The sequence below is a fragment of the Botryllus schlosseri genome, chromosome 6 (assembly GCF_051294905.1).
Source record: "Botryllus schlosseri isolate E-star chromosome 6, Bs_hap1, whole genome shotgun sequence".
Classification (NCBI taxonomy): domain Eukaryota; kingdom Metazoa; phylum Chordata; class Ascidiacea; order Stolidobranchia; family Styelidae; genus Botryllus; species Botryllus schlosseri.
This window is the reverse complement of record NC_137241.1, coordinates 17231034-17243766: the sequence shown is the minus strand read 5'-3', so window position 1 is coordinate 17243766 and position 12733 is coordinate 17231034. Positions and strand designations below refer to the sequence as shown.

The 12733-nt window shown below is 39.3% G+C and overlaps 1 long non-coding RNA gene across 1 annotated transcript in view; it reads left to right on the top strand.

Annotated features, from left to right (window-relative positions):
* The first annotated feature begins 575 nt into the window (after positions 1–575).
* LOC145441282 (uncharacterized) overlaps positions 576–12733 on the top strand; it is a 237075-nt gene continuing 224917 nt past the window's right edge. Inside the window, exon 1 of the long non-coding RNA XR_013915787.1 lies at positions 576–1667. This is a non-coding gene — a long non-coding RNA (uncharacterized LOC145441282). The remainder of the gene's footprint in view (positions 1668–12733) is intronic.

Below are 12733 nucleotides of genomic sequence, written 5' to 3'. Positions count from 1 at the left end.
ATCAGCTCAAGATATAGCCTACCGACTGCATGTATAGTAGGGATGGAGTGAACGTGAGGTTCACGTTCGCGTTCCTCAGAAATTTAGAGGTTCACGTTCACAAACGAACCTTGCTAGGTTCTGAACTGTGAACCTTTTTCATATGGTGCCTTTTTATGACATTATAACATCTTCGGTTGAAATTCTTTGCATTTCAACTTCGGACCACACTATGCATGACGCTGGCAGCATAAAAAAATCAACACTCGTCAGCATGCACTTTGCCAATCTCAAATATTTTACTTGCTTTGTTGCAAAAGCTCGCTCGAAATATTCAGTTTACCGTTTGTGGATATTTAGTGGCTCTCTAGCCGCTGTGAGCTTGGCCCTCTTTAACACAACATCAGGAACGAAATACACTACATTTGGGGAGTCAACGAATGATGCTTATTCAAATTTCAAACAATCAGTGAAATCAGGCGTTCGAGATACATATTGAATTGATATTTTCTTTGTATCATAAAAACCAGATCTCTGCGATTAATGTGTTGGCTACACTCTGCTCAACACCATGTAGCAATAATAGTCAGACACCGAATAAATTGCAGTGGCGGCTCGTGACAATATCGGGTGGTGGGGCAAGGGCTGCAAGCGACTTTTTATCAAGATGACGTCACAATCGCGTTTTCCAACGTAAACAAGTAACTTAATGATGGTACGGTAACATGAATTTCCCGGCAACAGTGATTTTAACGTATGTGCCACGAGACTCGAGAGGTCCGCCGGTGAGCTGTGACTTGAAGTATGGTAACTGCGTAAACGGCGTACGGAAAAAAGATTCAACACGGTTCATGTTCGCACTAGGCCTGACTAATTATCTGCAGAAATGGAAATGACTATAACTCGAGAGATAGCGTAAGCCTAATTGGAAAGGTCAACGAGTTCGGACAGATACGCAATTGTTATCTCATAGATTGGGCCTGTCATATTGAATTCAAAACATCATTCTGAAGAACTAAGAATAGCGGCCTCGGAAATTCGGTCTCGGTACAGCATAGAAGATTTTGGCCTTGAAACTGGAGACTGTAACACGACACATACGGCTTTATTACTGTCTATAGGTCTGCTGCGAAATCGCCTTTGGAATATATATATTACCGAATAAATACGTGGATGAAACCCTTAAACTTAGTACACTGTTACATGACATCATCGAGAAGTGTCCTCATGGCCCTTTTCGGTATGGCACACTGTCAAAATTAATGCGAACAGACCAACACCGAATTTTGCGTAAAATTTACTGAGGAATAGGCTGATCAAGTGATCAGCTGTTAGCCGCCATCGAAAACTAAATAGCTATCGCGCTTGAGGGGGTTGTAAGCAAATGGCTTGACGGCCACAATTTCACGGTGAAATTGACATTGGAGGATATAATATCAAAGTAAATATTTGAATGGAATCTGAGAATGATATCATCATCTCAGTTAACGTTACCGCAGATACAACGGCTTTTGCGTGATATCCGCAATGCGTTGAAGGCTAAAGTGTCAGATCGGAGCGCATCTCTACCATGCTCGACCTTGATAACGAAATTACTGCCCTAATCATTGAGTGTCAACCTTGAGACTTGGCATAGCGTTCGATACAAAAATCAAGACATACTGTTCAAAAGCTTATGACGGATCTAGGTAAGGAGCATCGTTAAAATCAATAGAGACCAATACCGGCTTTGCGTATAATCTGTTAGCGATAAATGAGAGTCAGCTCTCACTCGAATTAGGAAACGAAATTACCACTAACACAGTTCAGTGACAAACTGACTTACCGTGCCAAATGTCATAACCGATCTCAGTATTGAACATCGTCAAAATCAATGGATTGGATACCAATACCAGCTTTTGAGTAAAATCTGTTTGCGATACATGAAGGATCAGCACACACTCAACTTCGGAAACGGAATTACTACCCTAAACTTTAAGTAAAAACCCTGAAACTTGGGGCAGTGTTAAATACCACCATCACGACATGACATACCAAGTTTCAAGAGTTTTCATGGTGTGAAACACCATCAAAATCGACCTATACCACCAAAGGTCGACTAAACGCATATGACGGTAACCGAGTTCAGCTATAGATACGATTGTTACATCACACCTTAAGGGCACAGAGCTAATTTGCCCCGGTTGCTCGGTCATTTTATGAATAGGAGAGAGTAAATTACCGTTTCTTTATTGTGCGCGGCTTTGAGAGAATAGACAGTGAAAGCTTGTTATGAGCGCTACCGGGGCATGCCCCGGCTAGGCATTCGCAAAGCAAAAACACAGAAGAGAATTCGATTTTCGTAGAGACTTCGCTATATATGGGCATTTACAAGCGAAAGGACAAGAAGAATACGATTTTCGCTGTGGTTTCGGTATATATAGATTGGTGTGCGTCTATAAATGGTAAAGAATTGTTATTGAAGAGAATTTTAGGTGGGGCAATGCCCCAGTTGCCCTATAGGACGAGCCGCCACTGATAAATTGTCTGATCTGGCCTGGACCGTTAAGCTTATTTTCCCTTGTAAGTCCTCGTCGAAATTGTTGGCAAAGCGACGGAACATATAAATTTTATCACAGGGTCACCATCACGGTTGTAAGGACTCGAGTCGCGATTTTTTGGTGACTCGACTTGACTCGAGTCATTTTCTTAAAAATGAAAAATGACTCGACTTGAGTCAATATGTGTATTGACTCGACTTGCACTCGAGTCATAGCGCATGACTCGGACCAAGTCATATGACTCGAGACTACACCTACCAAGACAGGCATTTCATAGTAATTTCGAAGAATAGTAAAGTTATCACACTATAATTATTTCGTCTATCAGTACTGGTACTTGAAAATGCAATCAGAAACCGTTAAAAGTGAGGAAAACTAGCAGATTATGAATGCGAAACATTCGACATCACCGAGCATAGTTGCAAAAAGTGGTTTCACGTGACATTAAATCGGAATTGAACAGTCAACACAATGACTTAGACTCGGACTCGAGTCAAAACACTATGACTCGGACTCGACACTCTACTCCGTGACTTGGACTCGGACTTGACTCGGTGGTGAATTGAAAATGACTCGAATTGACTCGAGTCAAAACTACAAAAGTGAGATTGACTTGTGACTCGGAACCTTGTGACTTGGTTACAACCCTGGTTACCATACCACGTCCTCTTTTTGACGCGTTCACACGAACCCGAACCTTTTAGGGCAGTGGTTCTCAACCTTTTTGGCTTCGCGGACCCCTTTTGGCCGTCACGAACCCTCGCGGACCCCCTCAAGTATTAGTTCAAATTTAGCTCCATTATGGTGCAACCGTCATCTCTCTTGTGCAAATATGAACTGTAGGCTTGTGATAAACTGCAACAAAATAACTTATTTTGAAATTAACATACTATTTACGTAGAAATTCGGTCGACTTTTATTATTTCAAAGCTAATTTTACAGCTGTATTTCTTGAAGTAAGTGGTCGTGTCTTGAAAATCCGCGTCTTCGATTTGATATGAGCGATGAGTGCCAAAAATCCATTTCAAAAAAGATAGAGACAATGTTCCCTCTAAGCTGCGCACGTGCGCAAATGGGCAGTGTTGACATGGTCTCTGTGCACAGAAAATCTAACTTGCGCACAAAAAATCCGAAAAGATTACCATTTTTTTTAGTCGTTACACACTGTTGTGCAAGGGTCTGCGCAGTGACTTGGTGAATGTGCGCATGACTCGTCAAAAAGTAGAGGGAACGCTGAATGGAGGCTACTGCAATATTAGCGCGCAACGCTTCCGACGATAGGCTACTTTTGGTGTGATCGCAACATTTATGGCACCAAAATGAAAAAAATATTATTAATGAACATATTATGACCAGTCTAGTCATTTTTAAGTGGCATCTCATCTTGAAGTTATTCTGGAATGTTGGTTATGTTAATCACAGGATAAAAATCAATTTCACGAGGTTTCAATCCCTTCTTCGGGACAAATGAGAGGAAATACTTCAGAAATTTTTATTTCAAACGACTGTTCACTAATTAGATGAGACTGACAACTTCAAATCGAAAAGGGTTCGCAAACCTTAACGAAGTCACCCTATTTGACCTTACTATCTCCATATTTTCATTTTTTCCCACAAACCCCACCAAATCGTCCCTAAACAGCAATATGTTTGTATCAGTAGGTTATTGGCAATTTGTCAATTAAAATGAATTTGCACAGTAGGATATTTCATGTGAGGCGATTATTATAATGATGTGAGTCAAGAAGTTTTAGCAGTTGAGGTGCAAAACTACCTCATGCTTTCTCAAGTTATAAAAAGTTAAAACTAGGTTACCAATCATTTTGAAAATTTAGAGGTCTCGCGGACCCCCTGAAATTGCTTCGCGGACCCCCGGTTGAGAACCACTGTTTTAGGGGTTCGCACCAACCCTACTGCATAGCGGCACTGATACACAACCCACTACTATATATGCCATTAGTACTACTATATCGCACTAATAATAGCATTAAACATATATAATACACAATACTATCAACAGGTTTAGTGGATTTGGTGCCATACAACAGTATTAACAATATAGCTGTGGAATTCCAAGTGATTGAAAAAGGTCTATAGGTAATATTCCAACGTTAATGTCGTTCTTAACGTTATTATGTAGCGCTTAACAGCTTTATTGAACAATTGGGGTGTTTTTACCCAGTTTGGCCCTTTTTTGGGCACAGTTTGGCCCTTTTTCTCAAAAGCTGTATGACAACCCTGGCGCGCCTGGACCCATTCTGGGTTCGGCCTAGATGTCGGTTTCAGCCGTCTGACGAAGTTATATGAGATAGCGACCTGTTCAGCATTACTGGTTACAGTTGTTACTGTCAATTGCTTTTTGCAACAGAACCGACCAAAATATTGATGGAACCAGCTGACAATACATTTGAATCCAACCACTGGGTGGGCCACAGAGCATCGGAAGAATCATTTGGCTGTAAACTGTAACGTAATCATGATGAGTAGGCGGGCCACGAATGACATATGAAAACGTACAGTAACGAAAAGAAATACGATTACAATTATATTTACATTATAATATATATCCGGAAACGAAGACAACAGTAATGAAATATAGCCTGAATTATTAGGATCACATGTCATATGACATTCAAAAATCTGTTTCCTACCGCCCTCGTTACTTGGTAATGGCCTGTTAAGCTCAGTGCGATATCTCCTGGTTAAATATAAATAGATTTGGCAATCGAATATCTTATCAAGCGTAAGTAGTATAGTAGATCGCTCGTGGTGTGCCATTGTGGCTTATGGGTGCGGTCGCACATCGTATGGAAAACTCGTGGTGGCACATCGTACTTTTGGACCCCCCCTCTCGGTCGCACATCGTAATGTGTTCTTATGGGTGCGCTCGCACATCGTACTTTCAGGTATAGGCATCTGTCGCATATCGTATTGAAAACTCGTGTTGGCACATCGTACTTTTAGGTATAGGCATCTGTCGCACGTCGTACTTTCGCGTGTCGTATTTCGCGTATAGACAGTGGTGGTGATTCACAATGTGTTCTTATGAGTGCGTCGGCATATCGTATTTTCGGGTGTAGGCATCTCTCGACCAGTGTTGAATATGTATCAAGTAAATAGTCACGTGATTGACTCTTAGTTAATGTATCTACCTCAAATTATTATATATGTCCGATTCGAGTTAATCCCAACGTTTGCGGTGAATGCGACTTCGATATATCGTTATTCTTATGGGCGCGGCGATGATTCGTACTTTCGTTGATAGAATGCTAGCGGCATGTCGTACTTTCACCAAAAAGGGTGTGAAATAGTTTGCTAAATCTAGGAATCAGTCGCTTGGTAATGTTTTGGTAATTAGTTTACCACAAAACCGGCGTAGACGGCGATTCGAATACCAACAATAACCGCGTTCACAGACTAACACTCCAAAAAGGTGTGAAATATTGGTAAAATCCCGCGATCGCTCACAAGATAATACCTAAGACATAACCACCGCTCGCGACTCGCTGTTACATACATGCCGATCGTTGACAATGTAATATTTTGGTAATTAGTTTACCACAGAGCCCGCGTAGACGGCAATACCAACAATAGCCGCGTTCACAAACTAACACTTCAAAAAGGTGTGAAATAGGTTGCAAATCCCACGATCACTCACGAGATAACACCTAAGACATAGCCATCCCTCACAACTTGTTGTTACATACATTCCAATCGCCACAATGTAATATTTTGATAATCAGTATGTCACAGGAACTGGATTTCACTGGTAAAATTTAATAAGTAACGAATAACAGAACCGTCGCAGACGATGATTCGAATACCGACAAATTCTCACTTATTTCTGATCCCACCCTAATCCTTTGCGAAGTTGACGCTTATTCGAAAAGGTGTGAAATAATTGTAAAACCCTACGCCACTGACAGGATAATGCATCAGACATAGCGATCTAGTTATAGCACGGGTCGGAATCCATTCGGGTTCTATAGGTAAATTGAGATAATCCGAAACCGAATATTTTGACTTTGGCGTAGTGTGAATTGAAATAGGATTGACTAACAAGACTACCAAATTTCAACCCGGTCATATTTAGAAATTATACGCATATTTATTTGAAACAAGTAATGAAACCTTACAACTCTATTCACGATCTGGCTTTCTGTTTGTCAAAGAGACATTTTAACATCTTACCATACTCAAAAGAATTATTCATAATATCAACCGGTGTTAAAAATATAGTTTTCACTTACTTGATTATACCACTACAACTCGCAAACTTGAATTAATTCATCCTGGTTGTATTCATATGACCGATAATTTTTATTCAACTGTAAAGACCGTTACTACACTGCAAGACAAAGTATTTACTAATCGGTACATATACGACTTGACATAACCTATTACATTTTGAGTATACGAGATTTGAATGTCTGAACAATAACTGAGAATTAAATGATCACGAGTGAATCCGTATATTACAGCGTAAAAGATGTTGGAATGTCAGCAACTCTGTACGGTCATAGCTACTACCACTAATTTACCCGGCCAACTCGTCATGATCATTCCTGAAATCTACACAAACATGACCACTGACTAGAGTTAACCACAAAATAGCATCGAGTTTTAAATCCAGTTGTAGCTTACGTATTATTTGAATGCGGGTATGTTTTGTTATAATTGGGTGTACGGATAAAGTATTAGGTCTCGACATTTTAACATTTTGCCATACTCAGTCAATCAGGAAAACATTGGCAAGTAAATCCGTTTGTAACTTACCCGACCAACTCCAGCAGTCAGCCAAGCATACACGAGTCCATACAATCACTAAAACCTAAAATCCATAACAAGCTCGGTTGTATTCATATCCCAACGCATCTTTTTTATTCAACTTGAAAAGTCGTTACTATTCTGTAAGATAGAGGAATTACTACGCGGTATATTCTGCAAGACAAACTAATTATTACTCGGTATATTTTGTAAGACAAAAGTAATTACTCTTCGGTACAGGGGACTTGAGCTTAACACAATATGTTTGAGTATACGAGATTTGAAAGGTCGAGCAATCTAGTTAAGAATTCATTTCTTATACGATCAAACGCCGGTGCTACATTGAAAGTTATCACGATGTAAACATCCTTATTGACAAATTGATTTGCCATATGTAATAGTTGATCATGACTTGATTATTAAATTATTCGCGTTAATTAGACCCGGTGTTGTGGTAAAGGTTATGACAACAACAAACTTTCACTACCGTGGTTATTAACATATTGATTTGTAAAACTATACTTGTCTGAAATGTTCTTGATTTGAAAGATATTCCGTGTTGGTACAAATCACTCTGCGTATTACGGATATCAGAAAATATTTTTACAAATGTAGTTGTTTCCAGTAACCGAGACTAAAGATGAAACAACAATTTCGTTATTCAAACATTGAACACCCGATGCAAAATGCTTTATTGGTCAAATTCGTGACGGCTAATTGAAACGACTACATATAGAGTCAGTATATCACAATTTCATGTCGTTACTATTGAATCCAGCAATTGATACAATTTGTTGTCGGAGTTGTGACAGGACTTGAAACATACACAACTTACAGAGTGTGAAAATATCACTTTGGGTATCGAGTACCGTTTGAAGCGTGTGATCAATACACAATTCCGTTCGCACTCTCTAAGACGTTGTGAAGTCTACAGATTTACACTTCAAGACTTTGATCAACACAGAAGCAATTTAGAATATCCTTACTGGACGCATCCTATTCTACTAGACTTGAGTAATACACAAAACTCATAGCATTAACAAAATCGCAATAGGCGCTACACTGAAATCTACAAAATGTGTTTGTATTGCTCAAAGTAGTGATCATAAATTATCATTTGAATAAGTAATTGTAATCATAAAACCAAACTTGCGAAAGTCATTAACATAACAAAAGAATATTGTAGGTTGCTTGCTAAATGTATGCCAGAAATATTTGTAGAACGCTCACGACCAAAGAAATCGGAAATTGTCATTCATCAAAGTAAATGTCGTCACAATACTCTGCCACTAAAAGACGTTACTCGTATGTGATTGAATCGCCGGTAATTAACTCGCTAAACCGAACTCCAAATAAATTTCACTCACTCATCGGATATTAAACAGCGTCGCTTAATCGGTGTAGTTCGTTTTTCTTCTAAATGCAAATCATACCTATAGCCAACAGAAAACAATTTTCACTCACCTTGTAATGAAACCAAGTGGTGGGCCTTCGTTTCAATATTTTGTGTCAAATACTTTGCAATAAACACACTGGAGTGGTTGAGCTTTACATCATCAAGCTGTCATCTGTAAATCGAGATCGCATCCGACTTGTAACTGTATCGTTTACCTAACCGAGTTGTATGCACAGTTTGATATTTTTGTCATTTAGTGATTGCTGAACATACCAAACGATACACATTCACTTCCGAAATACTGCATTGATCTCAATTCCCTTCGTCGTGATAATCGAAGTACATTTGTTTCGAATTCGTAACAGCCGACTTTTCTATGACACGATAAATTTCGACAAGTTATGCTTAGAAGATTGGTTGCATATCGCGAAAAATAACATACTACTCACACTGATACTGTTAATCGGTATTTTCACGCGAGTCGATTTTCAAACGAGTAAAATTTATTACATGAGTTGTTCCGCTTACTATATTTAAATGTAAACTCACCCATCTTTCAACAACAAACAATGATAAAAAAGTACGCAATCAAACACAACACTTTGTACGACACTAATTATTGTTCCACACATCTCATTTCACACTAAGTGTATACGAAAGATATTCATGACACATGAAAATATTCGCTCATGCTACGAACATACGCAATGATTGGTGACGCTTTCAAACTGTTTCGATATCACAAGAACTTTATTGTCTGAATGGGTGTTCATGTATCTTAATAATCAAATAGTTCAACACAGAACTAGTACGAACAGAAACATCAGAGTTGTTTACACAAAAGTTTGTATGTGTACAATATGCGAATACCATGTGTAAGTCCAGCACAATTGCGGTATCCATCCGAGTTTAGTTAACACAAATTTATTACAACGGAGCCACGTAAACTTTCGTGAAAGAAAAGCATACTCACTTCCAGAGGGTTATGTCAACGCCATAGCAGTACTCCAACAACAAAGTACATATGTTTTCTAGTCACGGTCCTTACATCTTTCACATAGATCAATCTACTTTGCTAACGAAAAGTGCTGAGTCATCACATGATTGCCCTCACAACAAAACAGCTAGAAGATATTATCATACAAAAATATTCCTAACCCTTTGCGCACCAGTGACAAATCATACAACAAACATTTTTTGTGAGTCGAATTGTTGTTCAGTGTCAAGTCTACCTGTTGAAACGTACATTAAAACAACATAGTCACAATTCAATTAAAACCACAAATCTATTTTCATTTCGTCACAAACTGTCACATACAGAAAAATAAATTTTCTTTCCCCAACACATACTTGTAACCAATCGCTTTCATTAAACACTCAACTCCATAAAAGTATTTACTTTCTACAACATAGACATTCCGATGTAGTCAAGAAATATTTTTATTAATCAAAATCATCGATTTCTGTGCACGGCGTTAGTGTGTGCATGTCATACCTGTGGGCTCCGTATTAAAATGGACACGACACGACTGAATGTAACGGGGTAGAAGTCTATCGCATCGATTTACATGTGGTCTTCGCTACGGTTTCAAAAAACGAATCAGCGATTTTGCATTGATCGAGACCGAGCGAACCAGTTACATGTATTCGCGGTAATGATTTTGCTTGTCATATGTGAATGATAGGGTTGCTACTCCGACAAATCAACATACAACAATCTTCTGACGATCATAATAGCAATTTCATTTTCCACCCCTTCGTAACTGTATACGCACGAAAAGTATATTGTACAACTCGGCAACTACGTTTAACAAGACCAATCACACTACCAGCGTTGAACACAAGATACCTAACCAAGTCAAAATATCATACTGGTTTGGACAAATGACGTTTACCTGTGTAAAATTATCATTTTCACTTGGAGGTCAACCGTTACCTGACTAAAATACCATTATCCTTTGGAGATTTATCGTTTACCCAGTGTAACAATCCCCTTTTCCTTTGGAAATCAATTTTTTCCCTGGATAACAAACCTTTTTCACTTGGAAATATATTTTTTCTCTGGGTAACAAACCTTTTTCACTTGGAAATATATTTTTTCTCTGGGTAACAAACCTTTTTCACTTGGAAATATATTTTTTCCCTGAGCAACAAACCATTTTCACTTGGCGAGTCGTCGTTTACCTGAGTAAAAATATCATTTTCCTTTGGAGATCTGACGTTTACCCAGTGTAACAATACATTTTCTCTTGGTCATCTAGCTTTTCCTAGAGTAACAAAACCATTTTCATTTTGAAAACCGACAAACACACCTGACAATTTGGTATTTGTTGTATTGACGATAGTTTGAAATAGATTACAACGAACAGTGACGGAAATATACACAGACTACCGGTTTCAGAGTATACCCCCATCAGTCGTATCACATCAATATCATCGGTTAACCACATACAATATGCTCTTGTACACCGAAATGAATGTTTTGGAAAATTGGACAATAGGCTACGATAGTTCTGTGATGTCCGGGTTCGTGCTTTGGATTTTCCAGAGTCAAAATGTCTGAATAAAACACCTCCTCGACGACGGATGGTATGTGGATAACGGTGTTCGGAAAACGGTTGGATTTATGTCACCCATCGCGATAACAATTCCAGGTCGAGTTTTCCCCCCGCATGCTTACTATATTGTGTCTTTATTGGTCAATGTATGTCTCGACATTCAGTTTGAAATCGGAAACCCTGATAAAGTATGTAACCGGATCCGGGTATCAACTCTGAATCGATAAACCAATGAACAATATTCAAAGTAAACATGTTACACCCTGTGTTTCCACGAAAAAATGCCATCCAGACATACGTCGCGCTTGTTTGCCCACACCAGTATACGCGTAAATGGAGGTGTGTGACATTGCATGCAATGTGTTGGTATACAAACATCGGGGAGTAAGCCTTCGATCCACAGACATTATCATAGCCGGTAATTTTGATGCAGATCGAATGTCATCACACCCGATAACAATGCCATACCAATAAGCCACATTGCAATGACTCTGAGTCCGCGTTATTACACCGATATTTCGACACCGTTCACTGATTTATTCGATAGTTTTATCGCGTTGTAACATTACAAGATAGTCATGACCCTATCTCCGGACGGATCACCCAGACCAATTGCATACATCGGTCAATATCCGTCGTGAACTATCGAAGTACGGGTGCTCGAAATGATTGCGATCAGTCTTTCAGTCACGATGCATGGATGTCGCTACTCCCACATACCGACTCCAAATAAATATCGTGAACAGTGATTCTACAAATCTCGGACTGATACTGTGATCCAGTAAGATGTGTTTCTGTGGAAAAAAGACTGCAATCGTACACCGCAATAGAACACTACCTCGTGATTTCACACGCAATCATAAAACACATCATCGTAAGGGTCCACTTCGTCCGGTGACATTTCGAAACGGGCATCACCACAAGAGATCGGTAACATTTTGAAACGGCATCGTCACAAGGCTATTGACGTCGATTCTGTTGGTCATGTCAATCCGTTTCACAATCCACCGTTTTTCAACTCCCCGCACCATAGTGTTACGACACAGACAAGAAGCGTCGGTTGAAATAATAAAACACGGAAGACACACTTTGGTGTTATTTGACATGGGTTTTACACCTGAAGAACCTTACATTCGAGCGATGCATTGGAACGACGCTTGTATTATTGACGTCGAAGGAACAGAAATGTATCGATTTATCGGTTTCGTACATATCCAACAAAAATCTGGGTATATGATTGTGCATGGTTCGCATATTCGACTGTGAACGCTCTATTGATATATTTTGTGCAGTTCACTTTCACCGTCGTGCGAATAACCCATGTTACGGTTCCATGTTTGTGTGTCTGTATGACATGCTTCAGATTGACTCAGAGTCATTGCAATGTGGCTTATTGGTATGGCATTGTTATCGGGTGTGATGACATTCGATCTGCATCAAAATTACCGGCTATGATAATGTCTGTGGATCGAAGGCTTACTCCCCGATGTTTG